This window comes from Ambystoma mexicanum, chromosome 9, assembly GCF_040938575.1.
Source record: "Ambystoma mexicanum isolate Mex_15411 chromosome 9, UKY_AmexF1_1, whole genome shotgun sequence".
NCBI lineage: Eukaryota > Metazoa > Chordata > Amphibia > Caudata > Ambystomatidae > Ambystoma > Ambystoma mexicanum.
The window spans coordinates 1,079,108,071-1,079,129,742 of record NC_090931.1 but is presented as its reverse complement, the minus strand read 5'-3'; the positions used below and the strand labels follow the sequence as shown (position 1 = coordinate 1,079,129,742).

The 21,672-nt window shown below is 48.1% G+C and overlaps 1 protein-coding gene across 2 annotated transcripts in view; it reads right to left on the bottom strand.

The window, feature by feature from the left end:
* The window catches only part of ACVR1C (activin A receptor type 1C), a 1,016,293-nt gene that overhangs the window by 814,867 nt on the left and 179,754 nt on the right, over positions 1–21,672 (bottom strand). The gene's annotated exons all lie outside the window — the stretch shown is intronic.

Below are 21,672 nucleotides of genomic sequence, written 5' to 3'. Positions count from 1 at the left end.
GCTCACCCCCCGCTTTGATTGGCTGACTAGACCCGCCATTGCCATACTACTGTGTAGCAGAGGCCCCTGCTCTCTTCTTTTTCCCCCGACAAGCAGCAGGTGTGTGCCTGAGTCTTTGGGCCTTAGATAATTTGCATACCCTATTGTATCTTTGCATTCCTAGCCCATGGTCTCTCCCTTGAGCCTCCCGATCCCTCGCGGGCAAAACTTCCTGGTTTCTCCCTCCTCCCGCCTCCCCAGCCCGCCCCCCACTCTGATTGGCCGACTAGGTCCTCCATTGCTGTACTACTGTGGGGCGGAGGCCCCTGCTCGCTTCTTTGCCCCGACCAGCAGCAGGTGAGTGCCTGAGGACCAAGACCCTTCTGACCTTGGATAATTTGCATCCCGTCTTGTATCTTCGGATCCCTATCGCGTGGTCTCTCCCCCTGAGCCGCCCGATCCCTCGCGGCCACAACTTCCTGGTTTCTCCCTCCTCCCGCCTACACAGCCCACCCCCCTGCTCTGATTGGCTGACTAGGCCCTCCATTGCCATGCTACTGTGCAGCAGAAGCCCCTGCTCTCTTCTTTGCCCCGACCAGCAGCAGGGGAGTGCATGAGGACCACGACCCTTCGGGCCTTGGTTGATTTGTATCCTCTCTTGTATCTTTTGATCTCTAGCCCTTGGTGTCTCCCCTGAGCATCCCGATCCCTCTCAGCCAAAACGTCCTGGTTTCTCCCTCCTCCTGCCTCCCAGGCCCACCCACCGCTCTGATTAGCTGACTCACCTGGTCATAACTGACCCTCCCTTGGCAGCTCTCTGTCCAGCAGCCCCTTTGGCTAAGGGCCCCAAGCAAAGGGCGGCTCCTACAGAGGCAGCTCCAGAAAGTGTTAGCAGGTGTCCGCAGGGGAAGCCAGTGGCCAGCCGTCTACCAGCAGCAACTAGCTCATTAGGCCTACGAGGGGAGTTTTTACACAAACTGCATTGTTGGGTCACAGTGTTTAATCTTGTACTAAAACTGCATTGTTAGGTCTAGGCCTGTCTCCCACTATACAGGACTCTCAAAACAAAACTAGCTGTGTATTATCTGGTACACCAAATGTATTTTTAGATCACTGTGTTTAATCTTGTATACAAACTGCATTGTTTGATCACTGTGTTTAATCTGGTACACAAACTGCATTGTTAGGTCTAGGCCTCTCTCCCACTATACCGGACTCTCAAATCTAGCTGTATTGTAATCTGGTGCACAAACTGCATTTTTAGGTCACTGTGTTTAATCTGGTACACAAACCGCATTTTCAGGTCTGGGCCTCTCTCCCACTATGCAGACTCTCAAATCTAGCTGTGTTTAGTATTGCATACAAATTGCATTCTTAGGATGCTGTGTTTTAATCTGGTACATAAAATCCTTTGTTAGATCACTGGGCTTAGTCTAGAAAGTGTTAGCAGGTGTCCGCAGGGGAAGCCAGTGGCCAGCCGTCTACCAGCAGCAACTAGCTCAGTAGGCCTACGAGGGGAGTTTTTACACAAACTGCATTGTTGGGTCACAGTGTTTAATCTTGTACTAAAACTGCATTGTTAGGTCTAGGCCTCTGTCCCACTATACAGGACTCTCAAAACTAACTGTGTATTATTTGGTACACCAACTGCATTTTTAGGTTACTGTGTTTAATCTGGTACACAAACTGCATTGTTAGATCACTGTGTTTAATCTTGTACTAAAACTGTCTTGTTAGGTCTAGGCCTCTCTCCCACTATACAGGACTCTCAAAACTAGCTGTATATTATCTGGTACACCAATTGCATTTTTAGATCGCTGTGTTTAGTCTTGTACACACACTGCATTTTTAGGTCTGGGCCTCTCTCCCACTATGCAGACTCTCAAATCTAGCTGTGTTTAGTATTGCATACAAATTGCATTCTTAGGATGCTGTGTTTTAATCTGGTACATAAAATCCTTTGTTAGGTCACTGGGCTTAGTATTACACAGATTGCATTGTTGGGTTACACAGGCTGCCCTGTTCTACCTTGAACTCAACCTGCACCACGAAATCTATTCCTCAATCCGTAATATAGCCATCGAGGCACCATGTCATCCACTGGCTACAACTGCGCAGCCGCCCTGCACAACCCTGGCACCACTGAGAGCCACCATAGTCACTCTTTACCCCCTCTACCACACAGCTCACCCACCCACAGCGCACACCCAACTGGCGCACCTCACCGCCCCTTTCTCCCCCACCCCAACCTTACCCCCCTCTAAGACTGTTACGCTCACCCCCACTCGCAGATCCCGCTCTAAACAATTAAGAGCAGCAAGATGGAGAGAATGATCAGACAGCTCCCACCATCGGAACACACACTCCCAGACGCAGACCACATACACTCCCCCCAACCGACCACAGACCACTCCCTCCTCCCACTTCCCCTCACTAAGCGCAGCTAAAGAAGCTCTAGCCAACACCCCATTCACAAGAGAACCACCCACCCTCTCCCACACTCCCATGATCGCACATAATGCAAGGAAAGATCGAGACCAAGGACACCTAATGCCCCCACCAGCATCTCCCACTCTGTGACACAGTCTGCAAACACTGCCATCACAATACCGGATCGAAACCTCACCGCCTGAACCCAACCCAGTCCCAGCTCTCTTCCCTTCCTCCTCCTGTCCACTTACTCCAACTTCCTCCTCATCCCCACACTGGCCCCCCACCCCTCCCTTCCCACACTCACTGCCTCCCCCGGCATCAGAATCCGCTCTCCACACAAACAGCAACCACCCTCCACCCACAATGGCATTCCTCCAAATATCTTGCACCCTCATCAACGCCAGATCCGTTTCCAAAAACAAACTCCACATCTATGACCTCATCATGGAAGAAAAAACAGTCATCCTATTCATTACTGAGACCTGGTTCCCTGAAGACTACAAACCACTCGCACACGATCCTTCCCACCTGGCTACACTCACCGTTCGTAACATATCTCGTAGGAGAGGTAGCCTTGCAACATTACACAAAAAACAATTTAAGCTATTAACCATTGACACCTCCAACTGCACCACTGACTAGGACTCCCTGCTGATCAAACTCCATCTCGCACCGTCCATCTCAAACAGTTTCTTTTTCATCTATAGACCTCCCGGTTATAACAAAAACCTCAAAGACACATTCAGCAAAGCCCTGGCCGCCAATCTCATCCAACACCCAACTCTCACTATACTAGGAGATTTCAACATATGGTTCGACTCACCATCAAACCCCATGACCAGGGCACTTACAGACATTCTAGACCCACTCAATCTGATAAACCACACATCTACTCCCACCCACACGAGAGGCCACACCCTTGATGCAATATTCAGCACCTCAGACATATCCACTCATCCCCCGCAGACACTGTCTCGGTCGGATCACTCAGCACTCTGTTTCAGCATACTGTTCAATCCGTGGCCAGTGACCAAAACACTACACCCCTCCACCCACAAACTGCTCCCTCCACCTTCCCATTATGAAACAAAGTGGTAATCATACCTGATCTAGAACTCTCACTACGCAACTCCCTCAACTCATGCTTCCTAGCAGAAGGACCACCAGCGATTGACTCCTTGGACCTCTGGCTTTCCAATGCCCTCAAACCCCTCACCCAGTGAAAAAGTTCCTCGCAGAGATGTGGACCATTGCCGAGCTGGTTCTCAAACCCTCAATCTCAAACCCCTCAAAACTCTTAAGCACCCTCCGTAACGGGCCTGGAGAGCCGACCCTTCAGCCCAAAACAAAAACGCCCTAGCAAGGACAACCAGCATCTACAGATCAGAAATCAAAAAAAGCAAGAAATCATGTTATGGTAACCAAATCCATAATAGCCGCAACCCAAGCAAGGAACTACACAAAATCATAGCAGAATTCAAATCACCATCATCCTCTCGCCTGACCATCCCACCACCCAAGCCTTATGTGACACCCTCTCACTCCACGTCTACAACACTGCCAACGAAAGACACAATGCCATAATCGCCAAACTATAAATCCTACCACCACTGCCCATCCACCCACAGTGTCCCTCACAAACCCCACCCCATTCTCAAATTTCTTTCGACTCTTTCTCTCCCCTCACAGACCAAGAATTCCTCTCAATGTTAGCGGCCAGCCACCCATCAGGCTCTCCGGAAGACTCCTGCCCAACCACATTGCTCAAGAAAATACTAAGCACCGCCTGTGCAGGCAACCTCGCTCGTGCAATCCTTAACCATTCACTCACCTCAGGAACTTTCCCGAAAGCCCTAAAAACATCCTGCACCAAACCCATTCTCAAAAAACCGACACTTGACCCACTTCTTCCCCAAAACTACTGACCTATCTCCAATACGCGCTTCATCGCCAAACTCATCGACTGCGCGGCTTACAAACAGCTTGGTCAATTCGCTAAATCCAACCCCTACCTCACCTCTGCCCACCGCTTCTCGCCCATCAACTCCATCATCCTCTCCCACCTTGACTATGCAAATTCCCTTTATCTAGGAGCCCCTGCATCCCAACTACCGAAACACCAAAGAATCCAAAATGCGGCAGCACGCCTCCTCATCAACCTTCCCACCAGAGAACACATCAGCCCTACCCTGAGAGTCCTCCATTGGCTCCCTGTTGCTCGACACACCACCTTTAAAACCGTGTATCACCCATCACGCAATCCACAACAGTAGCCCTGAATACCTACGAGACACAATTGTCCCTTACCAACCTTCCAGGAACCTCAGATCGCGCAATGCATTTCACCTAGTGATCCAACCACAAAGCTCCATAAGACTCGGCGGCTCCGCCTTCTCCGTCCAAGCAGCAGTCATCTGGAATTCCATTCCCCTACACATTGCAACATCGAAAACCACCTGAAATTCAGGAAGGCCCTTAAAAAATAGCTTTTTCCAACATTCTACTTAGCCACTACGCCCCGTGAATACTCTGCTAATAATCTCCTCCGCTTTCGATTACAACATCGCCCGCTGTCTAGAATCTCCAGGTAAGCCAGCAGGCTTTGTTGTGGCTTTCATGATAAACTAGCATCACACCCACAACAACAATCCAACCCTACAAGCACTCGAGCTAAGCCAGCAGCCTTTGCTGTGGCTACACTCGCATCACACTCAAAGCGCAACACTGCCCACTGGTCCAGATGAGAGACAACTAACCATGAGATAAGTACCATGGCTAGCACACGCACTTCATTAACTACTCACTGCCACTGTTAATCTGCCACGCTCAACCTGGGAAGCCCATACCACTAGCAACCCCCCTGCACACACCCCGAAATCTCAAAGCTAGTTCCAACAAGCCCCCGATGACTGCTACATTACGGATAATTACTGCACAACAGACTGCAACCTACATTTTTTCATGCCCAGGAACCTCCCCACCTACACGAATTGAGAGGTCGCCCCCACTCTCCTGTTTGTTTGTCTTATCAAGACCCCCAGCGCCGTGAAACGGAGGCCGTCTGCCGACCATAGAAGATTCCCCTGGCTCATTTTATGACGAAACGTACTGCAAGGGGGGAGACCCAGGACACCCTACTCAAGGATTCTCTACTTAGCCCACTGATCAAATTGCACTGTTAGTGCAGGCTCTACCTTGCTTAGCCTTTTACTCAAATGCACTGTTAGCTGTAGACCTCTCCTCCCACTATAAAGGACTCCCAAATCTAACTGTGTGTTGCCTTGTTCTCAAATTCCATTGTTGGTGTAGGCCTTTCTCCCACCATAAGGTGCCCAAGACTCAACAGTATGTATATCTCACACCACTAGCGTGGACATAGAATATGCCTATGGCTAAGCACATCTGGCCTAGTGCACACATAGCCGTCCAGACTGAAACTCCTAACGTACCTCAACACCTCTATTCACTAGCATGCAGCAACCACCACCCGAAAGGAATCTGGTATAGCTGACCCACATAAACTCTCTCAACAATAGCAATCTATCTCCAATCCTCAACAGCACCCACCCATATGTCTGATTTATCTCGGGCTGCTTAGTCAAGCCTAGCCAGCCACCCAAGTCCTAGAACGGCAACATGCACACACGCATCCCCTAAACTGACCCCTAGAATTCTCAAATGACATGGACTATGGTCACCAAGGGCGTTCAACCAAGGAAAAAGCACATTGAGGACAGACAAGTGGGTAAAGAGCGCTATATAAATAACAAAATACAATACAAATTTTGATGTCAGTACTTGACCATTGAAAATATGTATAAAGATTTCACACTACTTATTGCTGGTGATCTAAACTCACAATGTCTCCCCAGTAACACACAAAGCTCAAACTCAAATGTAGGTCAAATCACCAGCAAAGGTAAACAATGGTCCATATTCATGGATGATTGGGCACTGACAATGGCGAATAGGAACACTGAGGGTGACATACCCCCTAGTTTCACATCAAAACAGGGAGTGCAGGGCTCTATCATTGATTACATGTTCTTATCCAATCTGATTTTCTCAAAGTGTACTAGTTTTCAGATCTTGCAGCAATCAGTCTGTGACCATGACATGTTAGCAGCAAATTTTTCATTTCCACACAACACAAAAATAAACAAATATACAGCAGAAATAGCTGTCAATGAAAGTAAAAACCGGATTAGAAAATTCAAAAGAGATGGTCTTAATCTGAATCAAAAGATCAAACATCATTGGGACACTGCAACTGAACTATAAATAAGAAAGCTATGCCCAGCAAAGTGTTTTCCAGATTTCTTCTTTGAATTAGACCCGCCAAGAACAGGGAAAATCAAGAAACAGCTTAAATATAATCACGTATATGATAGTAAAACTGCAGAAAAAAGGACGGTAAGAAAATCCATTTGCTCTCTGAATTTAGAAACTAACATCTACACATCATATACAGCCAAGCTAAGTCTCTAAAGAATAACTATAGAAACTGGACACAAAGCCAAAGACAGCTTAGCCTCCAGAACAATGGAGAACTAATGCTTAGTTCTTTGCCACAAAGCGATTCAAGAAGATTCTCAACCATAGTCAAACATCTACATGCCCCACAAAGTCTGGTCTAGGGCAATGTTGTCTCAGAACTAATATGGTGTGATCTCTTTGGCAATTTATGAAAGAAACCCTCAGATGAGGTTTTTAAAATTGATGGAAATGTTCCATGGCAAGTCACCATAACAAAAGAGGGAATAATAGAGTTGATCAAGAGATCAACATCCTCTCGAGCAGCTGGTCCCAATGGACTCTCCAATCAGATCTTGAAATCTGGTACAAACCTGTGGACCTCTATCTTAGAAAGACTGTTTAGGGAAATCATCAACAGAAAAGTCTTCCTGACTTATGGAAAATAGCAGTCATCATTCCAATATATAAGAAGGTCAATCGGACAGGTCCTAGGAACTATCGCTCGACTGCCCTTCTGGATGTCGACAGCAAGATCTTTGCAGGGCTCATTTTGAGGGAACTGGAAACCTAGGTAGAAAGCAATGGAATCCTGTCGAAACATCAATTAGGATTCCGTAAGGGCATGGGCACCTCAACTAACAGCATGCTCATAAGCATGGTATGTGAGACATCATGGATAAAGGTCTTGTACAGAGCCTGGGTGGATTTATCACAGGCGTTCAACACTATTATTAGGGAACACCTGTGGCACAAACTCATAGCTTGGTGAATACCAATGTACCTCCTAGACTTAGAATTTGGAGGGGTACCTAACTCAAAATATCATTACAGAAAGGGGAGTCCGACAGGGATGCATCATAGCTTCCCTTTTATTTAATCTATGTCTATCAGATCTGTGAGAGGCTCTGGGTACAGCTGCCCTAAACAGCCCAAGAGTCGGAGGGGAAAGATTCATTTGGATCGCATACGCAGATGATCTGGTCCTCCTCGACTATGCGCCTATTGGACTCCAAAGAATGTTAAATATCCTGGCGAACTATGCAAATATCAATGACCTATCCATAAATCCAGCCAAATCCCACATAATCAAATTCAAAAGGCCACACAGACAATCTCCGAAATTCATTTGGAAACTGAATAAACAGGCAGATCCAATTGTTCATGAAATTATTTACTTGGGCTTCAAACTGAGGGCTTTTCTCACAGTGACCACATTTGAGTTTGCCATAGAAACCAAGGCGGATCAGTTAGCATGCCAAATGAAAAACTGCTTTTTTCCTTCTGGCGTTTTTCTCCTGTGTCCCTTTTAAGATTCTACAAATCAGAAGTAATTCCATCTCTACTGTACGGTGTCAAAGTCAGTCCTATGACCAAGCACATAAATTGGGCCTGGCTGGAAGGGCGAATATGGAAGAAAGCACTAGGCCTACCCATGAGCCTTCCAATGTACAGCTTAAGATACTAGTTAGGTCTTCCATCTATGCAACTACAAGTAGATTGGAAGGTTCTCTTCTTATTTAGATCTATACGTCTCTCCTGGCCAGCATCCCTACTAGAAAACATCAACACAGTGTTAAACAACTACTCCAACAGTTTCTTAAACAACCTTGCTTGCGAAGCTCACAAAATGCTGAAATGTAGTGAATGTACAGAAGACAAACTCATAAATAAACCTAAAACTTAAAAATGGCATGCTCAGAAATGATTGGATTAACACCATATCACTGATTCGTAACTCTAGGGTTGGGAAACCACTATCTGTCATAACCCTTAACCCTAGCCCTCACTGGCAAGTCAGCCTTTCAGTTAGGGCCAGTTCAAAGGCCTTAAAACCTTATCCAAGACTCTCTGTCCTGGCGCCTTTTGCGTCAGGCTCATAACCATCATGAAGACCAACATTAGAATGGGACTATTTACTTGGGACTATTTAACTTGGGGGGTTCAGCCAACATGGAGGCACACACATAGCTCAGTTACAAGGAACTGAGCTATGCGGTCTAGTCTTTTGGGTGTGGCAGGCCTGGGACTACTTTACCTGGACTACTTTGGGTGTGGCAGGCCTGGGAATATTTTACCTGGACTACTTTACCAGAGACTATTTAAACCACACCCAAACAGCAGTGTTATTCTGCTGTGGGCAGCATAACGCTCACCGTGTCCAGTTCTTTGATGCCAGTTTACCTGAAACCAAGGACCTGCAGAGAGAGAAAGAACGCTACAAAACTTATCTGGAATAGTATCATGTCTTCAATCCATCGTCGACTTCAGTTCCACTCCATCATCCATCATCCGGCACCGCATGCATTCTGGACTACCATAACCTGGAAAGAGGAGGAAGAAAGACAGCATTAATAAGCGTTTACTCACGTTTCCTCCCGAACGAAGAAAGCCACACAATTCTTACCTGGGTAGTCATCTCCTGGTCAGTATCATTGCTGGAACATCACGGTGCTCGGCGAGGAACATCGTGACCTGCAAGGAGAGAAAAGACACAGGTTAACAATATAAAAGGCGAAACTGCGCCGCGCATCGCACATTACTCACCGGACAGCATCGTGCACACCGCGCTTTCGCCTACCGGTCCATGCTCATCTTCAAACTGCATGACAACACCAAAATACCTTTCCATACCTAAAAGGAAAGAAGCAAGCCATTATTATTTGAACTAAGAGGAACATAAGAACTGCATATAAAGACTGTAAAGCAGCAAACCTACGGAGTCGCAGCAGGCCTGGATTCCCACTGGGGGCTTGCACCAGTGAAGTAACTTGGTCGCTGCTCGCCCCTCACATCTACGCACCCCTGCCACGAGGAGCAGGACGGAGAATCCACCTTTTACAATATTAAGGTGAGGAGAAGGCCCAAGGGGGAGGAAGGAGTTGAGGCCAAGGGAGGTGGGAAAACATAAAGACAATCTGGTATTGAATCCAGCTCTCCTATATTGCAGACCCATCTTTAACCAGAGGCCTTACCAAGGGACCGGGAGAGGGTTCGAGAGTGCAAATCATCCAATCAGGGCTGGGTGGCGTCCCCGTGGATACCAGGTGAGCGTAACACTATCTGTATTAGACAAACAAAGGGGCTATCTTGCCAGGTATTTTAGGAAGTTTCCAAGCTTCACAGGTAGAAATAGCTTCCTAAGATGTCGCCTAAATCTACTACCCACCGGCGAAATAAGGTTGATTTGAAAGCAAGTATCCCCACACAACACATATCATGATGGAATGCACTGGTACCAAAGACATAAGAATCAGATTCCTGAAACATTTTGTTTATCGAGAGAAAGGACGCACACAAATGATTTCTGGGAAAGATTGATCGCAGGGCACAAGATCTTATTAACCAATGAAGTGTTAAAAGTGCTGCAAACATTAGACCTATGGTTATTTTGACATTTGATCCGATGAATTGCTTTCTAATTTCTTTTTCTCCTTTTTCCTATTTTATCTTTGTATTTTTTAAAGCCAAGTGAGCAGCTGGCAGCCCTGTCAGGAGGGTATTTCCCCCATCATTGCGCAAGACCACAATCGCCTTCACTACAGTTCAGAAGTCCTGCTGCAGGATGAAGGGTTTGGTTTTTTCAAAGGGTAGAGATTCCGAGCCAGGCTATTTGGGCCTTCGTGACTATGTGTTTCTGGAAGAACAGACTGCTTTCAATGGTGGAGCCTAAGGATTTTGCTGAGTCTGAGAGTTGTGGATCAAATCCTTCTAGGTGCATATGATTGAGCCATTGTTGGACACATTTTTATAGTGAGCAGACCAATGAGGACAAATTCTCATGGATGGGCTTAATTTGAGGTAGGCAGTCGACATCCAGGACTGGATGATGGCAATTCAATCGCTGAAAAGAATGATGTCCTGCGTGCTATTTACTCCCATGTAAAGCTAAGCATCATCTGCGTATCTGCGTATTGGTAGATGGCTATATTGGGATCTTTGAGGAGAGTGACCAGAGGCTCCATGTAAAGGTTAAAGGAGACTTTTGAGAAGATGGAGGCTTTGGGGACTCTGCAGGAGACCTGGAGTCAGTTAGAATGCAACAAGTTCATCTGGACAGCCTGGTGTCTGCATGAGAGGTAAGAAGTAAACCATGTCAGGACAGTGCTAGAGAATCACATCCTGTCAGCAAGGAGGGGGAGAAGGATGCAGTGGTAGACAGTGTTGAATGGAACCGAGAGGTCAAAGAGGATGAGGAGGTATAGACATAGAAAGTAAACCAATTCAGGAAAGTGCTAGAGAGTCCCATCCTGTCAGCAAGGAGGGAGAGAAGGATGCGGTGGTCGACGGTGTTGAATGCAAATGAGAGGTCAAGGAGGACGAGGAGGCATGAGTTGCCCTTATCCATGATTTGGAGAGCATCATCCACCACCTGGATGGTGTCTGTCTCTATGCTACACTTTGGGCAGAACCCTGACTGATAGTCATTTAGGAGGTGGAGTTGTTCAATTCCTGTGAGTAGTTGTGTAGCAACTACTTTTTTCAAGATTTTGCCAATAAACGGGAGGTTCGTAATGAGCCTGTAGTTGGCCAGGTCATCCGGATATAGGTTTGTTTTTTCAATAGAGTCTTGTGGATGTCCAGGAATTATCCTTCTTTGAGGGAGGCATTAATGATGCTGAAAAATGCATTAAGTGTCACGCCCATCAATTATTTAATGATGGAGGCCGGAATCATATCATCAGAGTAGAAAGTAGGTTTGACCGCCTATATGGGACACAGATTCCATAAGTAATTGGATATCATGTGACTGTAAAATATCTTTAAACTTAATGCAATATGGGTAATCAGGAATATTACACCAAATGGTAAAATCACCCAAGATGATCATATTGGGTTTGCATAGTTTTTCTGTGCCAAGAAAGGCATCAACATCATTTAAAAAAGAGTTTGCAGAGGCCGGGGGTCTATAACAGAGAATTCACTAATAGGATTCATTTGCAGATAGGTGTAGAGTACAAGCAAAGATCTGAGAAATGTCATCCCATGTCAGGGTCCAAAAAGTGAGCATCTCCCTCTTCTAGGGTGGCAGTTGTGGGGAAGTCACGCATTCTCCTTTCTTCAGATTGTAGTTTTATATGGGGAGGAAGGATCTTCTCCTTTGGGCACAGGGTCATTTTGGAAGGGAGCACTACACTTATCTCTGAAACTCCAGGCACCAAATGGAAGAGGGATGCCAGTTCCCCATGTCTGTCCACTTCAGGTTTTTAGGAAGCATCCCTGTGGAGCACTCAGGTTGTTCCCATGGTCTTATAGCCCTTGAATGTGCAACTGAAGATCTTGGTTTCATTTCACTTATTCCTTTTACAAGAGAGGGGGTTAAGGATCCAATAACCTACTCGGACCATGCCAATCTGACTTCAGGCCCATACACAGCACACAAAACGCCCTGCTGGATTTAAAAATCCAACGTGGTAACATATGAGATGCAGGTGAGATCGCCATCCTTCTACTACTAGATCTATCTGCCGCATTTAACCTGGTTGACTACAATATCCTGTGTCACCAACTCATCTCCCTCTTCAACTTCTCATCGGAAGACACAGCCTGGATCAATCCCGCAAGGATCCTGTCTGTCACCTACACTCTACAACATGTACACCAAGCCCCTCTTTGACCACCTTGACAACCTGGACATTCTTTACATCCTTTACACAAACTTCACCGATAACACGCAGATCCTACTCAAACTGGCAACCACAGCCTCGACTCGACCAACATCAACCGGGTCTATAGCATCATTCAGGTCCGGACGGTCAACCACCCTCTTTGCTTGAATGATGACAAAACAGAACTTCTCATCATCGGCTCCCCAAACCACCTCAAACATCTAGACCCCTCCTTCGTCTCCTTCTTCATAGATGGCCACATCACACCTGTCTCCAAGCATGTAAAAACCCTAGGAGTTTACCTTGATTCAGAGCTATCCATGCAAGAACATGTAAACGCCCTAGCCACCTCCGTAACTTACTCAACTAAGCTCATTAACCTTAGCAGCAAATTCCTCTCCACGGACAACTGCCTTACACTAGCCAGGGCTATCACCGGTAGCAAATAAGACTATTGCAACGCCATTTTAGCCGGAACCTCAGCAAGAAACCTAACTCCAACTACTACAGAACAAAGCCCTCTGAACAGTCTGGGCTCTAAAATGATCAGACCACATTTCCCAAACCAGATGAGAGGCCCACTGGATGCCTATTAAAGCCTGTATCCATTTTTAAATTCTATCCAGCACCCACCAATGCATACACAACCAAGCTCCCTCCTACCTCAATCAGCGCATCACCATGAGTACCATCAGTACCATACCCCAATGCTAATTACAACAAGGATTAACCAGGTTACTCACCGTAGTGACCACCTTACTCCTAGTCCATAGTCCCCTTTCCTCCATACTTATGGGACATCTCTCCATCCTGTGGAACGGGACCGGAGCACTTTGTAAAAAGCATCCAAAATAAATTTAAAAAAATGTATCCTTCCTCTCTTTCTGCGTGGGGCCCGGCACGCGGCCATAACCCCGCCCACCTTGGCTCCACCCCACGCATCGCCCATCAGTCCTTTTCTATCGCCAGGTCAGAGACCCATTAGCAATAACAGAGGAACCTTATTAGAGTGGACGGCGGGCGGGCGTATGGAGGAAAGGGGACTATGGACTAGGAGTAAGGTGGTCACTACGGTGAGTAACCTGGTTATACTCCTACATCCCGTCCCCTTTCCCCCATACTTATGGGAGATTCCTAACAGGAACTACGGGTGGATGGAAATACCCCTTATTGAAAAAGGTTCTTCCGCACAGCCTGACCAAACTGAGCATCAGCTCTCAAACTCATGTCAAGACAATAATGCTTACAACAAGCGGATGGGGAGGCCCAAGTACCTGCCCTAGCGATGGACTTCCAAGGGACATATTTCTGAAAAGCAACAGCAGCTGCCGTGCCCCGCACCAGGTGTGCATGAATACCCTTAGGAGGTTTCAGCCCTTGGACGGTGAAAGACTCCGTGATGTAGGTGGCGATCCGCCGAGAAATAGTCGCCTTAGACGCCTGCTTACCCTGAGGGTTACCGAAAGTCACAAAAAGTTGAGAAGAACTCCTAAGCTCGGAAGTCTTGTCAAGGTAGAACTTAAGAGCCCTTCTGACATCGAGACAGTGCAGAACCCTTTCTGCCTCTGAGGTAGGGTTCGGAAAAAAGACCGGCAGGGAGATCGACTGATTCAGATGGAATTCAGTTACCACCTTCGGTAGAAAGGCAGGGTTTGTCCGTAGGACTACCTTGTCCTTGTGAAAGACCAAGAAGGGATGCTCCACTGACAAGGCGTGGAGCTCACTCACCCGCCTTGCTGAGGTAACAACGACCAGAAAGGACACTTTCCAGGATAGGTACTTGAAGTCCACCGTGGCCATGGGTTCAAAAGGCTTATGGCACAGTGCCGTCAGGACTACATTTAGGTCCCACGGCGGGTGCGGACTACGAACTGGAGGGTAGAGGCGTGTCAAGCCTGCAAAATGCCTCTTAACCACTGGGTTACTCAGAGAGTAGGAACGTTGGTCTGTAGAGAGATAAGCGGAGACCGATGAAAGGTAAGTTCTGCATGACAGAACTTGAACACCCGACTCTGCTAGGAAGGACACGAAGGACAGCACAGTGTCAATCGTAGCCACCCTTGGGTCCAACTGCTTTCCCAAACACCAATGACAGAACCTGAGCCATTTACTCCTGTATTGGGATCTGGTCGAGGGTTTCCTGGCTGGCTGGATAATATGAATGTTATCCGTAGACAAATTAAGATGCTCTAAAGACCTGAACTCAGGCACCATGCCGCCAAGCTGAGCGATTGTGGGGAGGGGTGCCACATCTGCTGTTCCCCTTGATGAAGAAGTTCGGGGGTCACTGGTAACCTGATCGGCAGATACACCGTCAGGTGTTGAAGTTCTGAGAACCAAAACCTGGCCGGCCACCAGGGGGCTATGAGTAGAAGGGAACAGTTCACCGAGTTCTTCAGCTTCCAAATTGCTCAATGGACTAGAGGCAGAGGCGGGAAGGCATAAGCTCTCATGTTGTGCCATGGAATCTCGAGAGCAACCCCCAGAAAGGAGGCTCCCAGCCCCCCTCTGGAGGCATACCGAGGAAGCTTTTTGTTCACCGCCGTAGCGAAGAGATCCACCTCCGGTGTGCCCCAACGCAAGAAGATCCCTGAGAGGACCACCGCCTTCAACTCCCACTCGTAGCTGACCACTGTCCGCCGCCTGAGGGCATCCACTGTAACATTCAGCTGGCCCGGGATGTGCACTGCAAGCAGCCAGACACCATGAAGCATGGCCCACTCCCAAATCTGGATGGGCAGGTCCACGAGGGGGGGAGACTTTGTTCCCCTTGCTTGTTGATGTAATACAACAACACCACATTGTCCTTGCGTATGCGGACCACCTTGTTGGCAATGATCGGTCTGAACGCCCTGAGCGCTAGGAAGATCGCCAGAAGCTCCAGATGATTTATGTGAAGGAGCTTGTCCTGAGGCTACCAGAGGTCCGAGACCTGTAGAAGATCTAACGTCACACCCCACCCCAGGAGGGAGGAGTCCGTCGTGATCATCACCATAGGAGCTGGGTCCTGAAACCCCGCACCCACCGACAGGTTGCTGAGAGATGACCACCATTCCAGGTCCACTCTCATGGAAGACAGAATCATTATCAGCTTGGAATCCGGGTCCACAGCCTGACGCCAAGAACTCCGAAGAGCCATCTGGGTCCGTCTCATCTTGAGACGAGCAAGAGGAAGAGCCAGCATACACAAGGCCATGAGGCTCAGAAGCCTCTGGAACCACAAGGCCAACATGCTCTCTGACTGTGGAAACATCTAACACGTGGCTAACAGATCCGTAATTCTGTCCCCGGTTAGGTACACACTGCAGTTGATCGTGTTCCAGCAAAAACCCAGGCAAATCAGGTCCTGCGAGACCGTCATGGAAGATTTCTGCCAGTTCACCGACAGCCCAAGATGGAACAGGAGCTAAAGGAGAGACTGGAGATTGCCCGCTGCTACCAGCGGACAAGGGCTGCGTAAGAGCCAGTCGTCCAAATATGGATGCACATAAATACCCTGGAGACGAAGATAGGCCGCAATCAACGACATCATCTTCGTGAAGACACACGGCGCCGAGCTGAAGGAAGGAAGCACTCAAAACTGGAAGTGTTCCTCTCCAAGAGAGAAACAGAGATATCTCCTGTGTGGGTTCCAAATCAGAATATGCATGTACGCATCCTGAAGATCCACCACACTGAGCCAATCGCCCATCTGCAAAGGGGACCGAATATGGCTGGGCGTGATCATCTGGAATTTCTCTTGGGGTAGGAAAAGATTGAACAGGGAAAGGTCTAGGATGGTGCGCAGGCCAGCCTAGTTGGGTTTGGGCACCGTAAACAGCCGGGAGTAGAAGCCCTCCCCTCGTTCCCCGAGAGGAACAGGTTCCACAGCTCTGAGGTCCAGAAGTTTCTGAACCTCGGCTTTGAGGGAGGGCGAGCCCGATAGCTGAAAAGGAGGGTTGACGGGTGGGGTAGGGGGTAGTGGTAAGCGGAAGCCCGCCCAAGCGACTGACAAGACCCATCTGTCTTCTGTGATGGTCTGCCACGCCTCCCAATGAGACGCAATGCTTCCTCCCACCGGGGCCTCGTGCGAGCACAGAGAACCCTCATTTAGTAGGTTTATCGGTGGTGTTGCCACCTGAACCTGAGGAGGAGGCTGAGGAGCGGGAGAAAAACCGTGTCCCTTGTTGCCTACGGCAGTTGTTCCCCGCAGGGGTATCCACTCTGCGAGATTTTCGGTCGAGGCAGTCCCTAAAGCCAGAGGAAGGTCGACTTTGCGACAACGGTCTCTGGGTTTTGAAAGGAGTCTTAACAAGGACTGACAAGGACTTAGCTGTCTGAATGCTATCCTTTGTCTTGGTGAGCTCTACATCTGTTGTAGAATGAAAGAGCTCCTTCCCATCGAACGGAAGGTCCAACACCTTGTCCTGCACTTCTTTTGAGAATTTAGTTGCATGCAAGCACACCTGCCGAGAGGTATCAACCCCCAGCATAAGGCCCCGAGCCGAGGTGTCTACGTGATGAGCCGCAGCCTCCAGGAGATCCTGGGCCAAGACCCTGGCGTCGGATAAACCCCCTTTAAAGTCTTCCAGCTTCTCGACCGGGATAAACTCCTCAAACTTCGACAGACCTTTCCACATCCGCATATTAGCTCCCGCTAACACCAATTCGGCGTTGGCCTGCCTGAGCTGCAAGACCGAGTTGGCAAAGATTTTTCTCCCCAGGGAGTCAAGGAGCTTGTCCTCCTTTCCCAGAACCTGAGTAGCCGTCGTGGAAGAGGATGCTGCAGCCCTGGATTGCAAAGTGGTCGCGGCCACCACTGTGGAGGAGGGGGGCGGACAAGACGACAGGGCCACCTCTTCAGAAGGTAGTCTGTATCTCGCGTCAATTTTCTTATTGATAAAAAGTCCAGAGTGTGGCTTTTCCCAGACCTTGCAGACCTCGGCCAGAATGTCCTTCTGCAAGAACAGGCCGGTACGCTCCGAAGGAGACAGGGTGAACGCCCCAGAAAGCACACCCTCCTGCGGAGCGGGTGCCTCTGGCACCGGAACATCTAAGAAGCACATCATGTCCAGTACCCGGTCATAAAAAGCTCTAATAGAGCGGGGCAGGTCCTCGTTGTCCTGATCGCCCTGCGCGTCATCCAACAGGTCAGGATCCTGCTGAACCGTGTTGGGCGCTGCCTTGTCCACAGGGGACAATGGAGGCAAAGGTGGAAGAGTCGGGGGAGGCACCGCAGGCAAGGGAGGTGCCGGCGGAACCACTGGAGGAACAGGTGGAGCCGGAGGCGCTGGCGGTCCTATCTCCCTAAAAAGTCCTTTGAAATACTCCCTCATGGGGTCAGTACGCATGAGCGTTTGAAATTTTCCGAAAAAGGCCTCCTCCGGGGACTGCTTTGGAACCTGAAGAGGCCTCTCATGAGGAGGATAATTCCAAGGACGTAACGGGGAAGGGTGCCACACCGGCCCCTGCACCGACGTATCCACATAAATCAAAGGTGCCGACCCCGCAGGCAATGAAACATTGTGCGGAAGGGGCATCCGGGCGTTCCAATCATAAACTGGCCAATAAGGATGCGCACAAGGGACTCTATGTTCACCCAAGGAACCAAGCCCTACACCAGAGGCGATGGCATAGTTGTAGGGGTAGCACCCAAAATGGCCACCGCGGTCGTGGCGGGAACAGGCGCCATTTTGTCATCGCCTGAGGGGAACTGCGGCACGTGAGGAAGTGAGGCAGGGGTCCCCGTCGATGGATCAGGGGTCTTAACTTTAGCCTTAACATAGGGAACCTCGGCAGAGCTGGTACTATGAGGCCTGGACTGTTTCTGTGACATACTAACCGCCAAATTAGCCTTCCCAGGAAGGACCTCGGCACTCCCGGTAAAAGAAGAACTTTCCTTCTTTGCCCCCTCAACAGATCTGGTGTCGCTGCAAGAGCGGGAACGGTGAGAAACAGCCTTCACCGATAAGGCCTTGTCAGGCCTCTCAGAAATGTTGGTAACTTTAGCCTCTGAAAGAGGGACCTCGGACCCACGTCCGGTGACAGCCTTATCCGCGCGGGCCTCAAACATCCGTTCGGTAACAGCAAGCCCCACCAAGGCATCGGGGCGCACCCCGGTCTTATTTTTGAGGGAAGCCGACAGAGAGGCCTCAGAGCGAGCTCCGATATCCCACGATTCAGTAGAACTGGGTCTACCAACAGCCCCACAGGAGGGGCCTCGGAGCGTGCTCCGGTATCCACAGGCCCCTCACGGAGACCATCGGAGAAAACTCCGGTACAATTATTAGGCCCAACGGGCACCTCAGGGCGAACCCTGGTGACAAAGCGATCAACGCTCCTCCCGGCCCGAGAGGAACCTGCAAAGGTATCCCCCGGCAGGGGTGCTCTGAAAAGTAAAGAATTTACCAGGCGTTTTTTCTTCTCGTCGATGAACGCCTGAAAATGTGAAGGAGGAGTTTGTCGGAAAACCTCCTCCCACCGCTCCAACTGACGTTGAAGTGCCCGGACCGAAAGGGAGTCGCAGTAAAAACAGGAGTCCCAACGGTGATCCGCACCCAAGCACTCTAAACAAAGAGGATGGGGATCCACCCTTGCGAAACGACTGTGACACGATGAACAATCTGGAAAGTCTAGTTTGAACGACATAGACAGACTAGTACACGATCGCTAGCGAGAGCCAGAGAGGAAAAAAGGGAAGAAAATCTTCCGAGGATGCAAGTGCGTCCGGTCCCGAACGAGCGGAGAAAAGGACTGATGGGTGATGCGCGGGGCGGAGCCAAGGTGGGCGGGGTTATGGCCGCCGGCCGGGCCCCGCGCAGAAAGAGAGGAAGGACACATTTTTGAAAAAAAAATGTGATGCTTTTTACAAAGTGCTCCGTCCCACAGGACGGAGAGATGTCCCATAAGTATGGACGAAAGGGGACGGGACGTAGGGGTAAGCACATTTTGTCCTACATTTGAAGTATGCATGTAAATAAATCAGTTGGAATTCTGTACTCTTAAATCATATTTAAAAACATGTTTGCACTACACACCACATGTGCAAAGATTCACCCACATCTGCCATGTGTAAAGAGAATTATATTAGCTCCCCCTGTCCACAGAGAAGTCAATTACCCCTCTAGGCCTTAATTGTCTTCAAGGTAGTCTGTATCACCTACTAGAACAGAGGTCTGTAACCTTCGGCTCTAGATGTTTTGGGTCCCACCTGATATGATCCCCAATCCTCATCATTGACTATAATAGCTTAAGCGGATTGAAGTTCTAATCAAAAACACCTGGAGAGTTAAAGGATGCAGACCCTTGTACTGGACAATAGGAACCAACGTCTCTTCTTCTCTGGCTGAAAAAGTAAAGATCTGGAGAGGTCAAGGCAACATCAGGAACCACAATATCACCAAGAAAAAATACAAGAGTTGCAAAAAAAGATGCAGGGAACAAAATGTGTTTTTTGTGTTATGTTATGTTATGGTCATTTGTATGACGGAGAACAGTTGCCAAAATAAATGGATTCTTCATGCTTTTGGGTTTCAGACTGAAACCCTCATAAACACATTATTTTCAGAACACATACATGATAAGGGCTTTCCAAACATCGCAGAAAGAATCTGAAGCATCGCCAAGTGCTGACCACCGCCATCCTCCACTACTAGCCTACTCCCTCCTCCACCACTGAACTCTTAATGCGTTTCCAGTGCACCAGCCATCTCCCCCAACTAATGTTCCTGTACTCTATAATGTGCTTGCAAGTTAGTTTCTGACTACATAAGGCCATATATTACATGTATACAAATACTTAAACTGTAAACCATATATACATTCACAGAGTGTAGTTCTGTATTTGCAGACAGGCTACTTTATGTACGTGGGTGAACAGAAAGCTTTCAGAAAGTTCGACTTGTGATCACTCTCCATTTACCTCGAAGGGGCCCCTTTAAAGTAAGCACATGTCCAAGGTAGCTCTCGGCCGACATGAGCAAGATGGCAAAAAAATATTAAAAACAGGACCAGTAAGGAGAACATTATGAGAGAAAGAATAGCCTTGAGTGGTAAATTGAAACTAAGTCATTAGTCGGCTGCACATATAAAAAAAATAATCTCTATGCATCTTTCATTCTTTCTTTTCCTCATGTCACTTCAATGGAAACATTTTATATTAGTACATATATGAATCATCTATACTTCATCCGGTCTGACCAATGAAAATCAATAAGGAGCACTGAGTGCAGTGACTGTACTCAGTAGTACATTCTGCTCAAATTCAAAAAGGTTGCACCATCAGCTGTACTACCCTTAATAACAAGACCATAACGAGTATGCTTTGTGATGAACCAGGAATGAGATGCGGGCACAGAGGATGGTGCTTGCCATAAACTTTTATTAAATGAAAACAGGGTTGGAAACTCACTGTCCCTATCCTAGGAGGTATTTCCCTACCTCAACCAAATACGAAGGGCCTGTCATGTGTCGAGATGTCCAAAAAGCAAAATGTCCTGTGTCCGATATGCTATCCTAGCCCTCACACTCTAAAAGTAACTCTAAGACGCTAAGGGTAATGTCTCTGCCTGGCAAGTGAGCAAATGTTCAAGTTCAACAAAATGGTGTAGTTCCAAATGAATAATGCTCACAGTTCCAGGGAATCACTCCCTTCCCCAGGCTTCTCTTCATCAAACATAAGTTCAAAAGAATAACCAAGTTCTTTTCATCTCAAGAGGATAACACCCCTCCTCTTGATGTCGCAACTTGTTCCAGGGGAAATGTCTCCCTTCCCCAAGTCCTTCTCACATGCAACGTAATGCAATAATTCTAAAGCATTAATCTTCCTTGTGATGCTCTGACTCACACAACAATACCTGGCATACTCCCCTGCCAGGTTCTTTCATAGAGTTCCTTGATACAATTTGGGTGTGGGTCCCAGACTCGCAAGACCCCTGGTGTACTCGCCTGACGGGTTCTTTTTACTCATTCATTACAGTTCAGAATCTTTAGGGCATGGGTCATTCTTGGGATTCTTTTGCTCACAAAACACCTGGTCTACTCCTCTGCCAGGTTCTTTTTTTATAGTTCACTTTCTATACACTTGACTCTGCCTGGTATTCTCCTTTACCAGGTCTTTTCACATTCCTTTTAATACCGTTTTTGATCTGCCACATGGTTTTCCCCATGTGTGTCTTTTAACGTCTCAATGGGTCCCAGA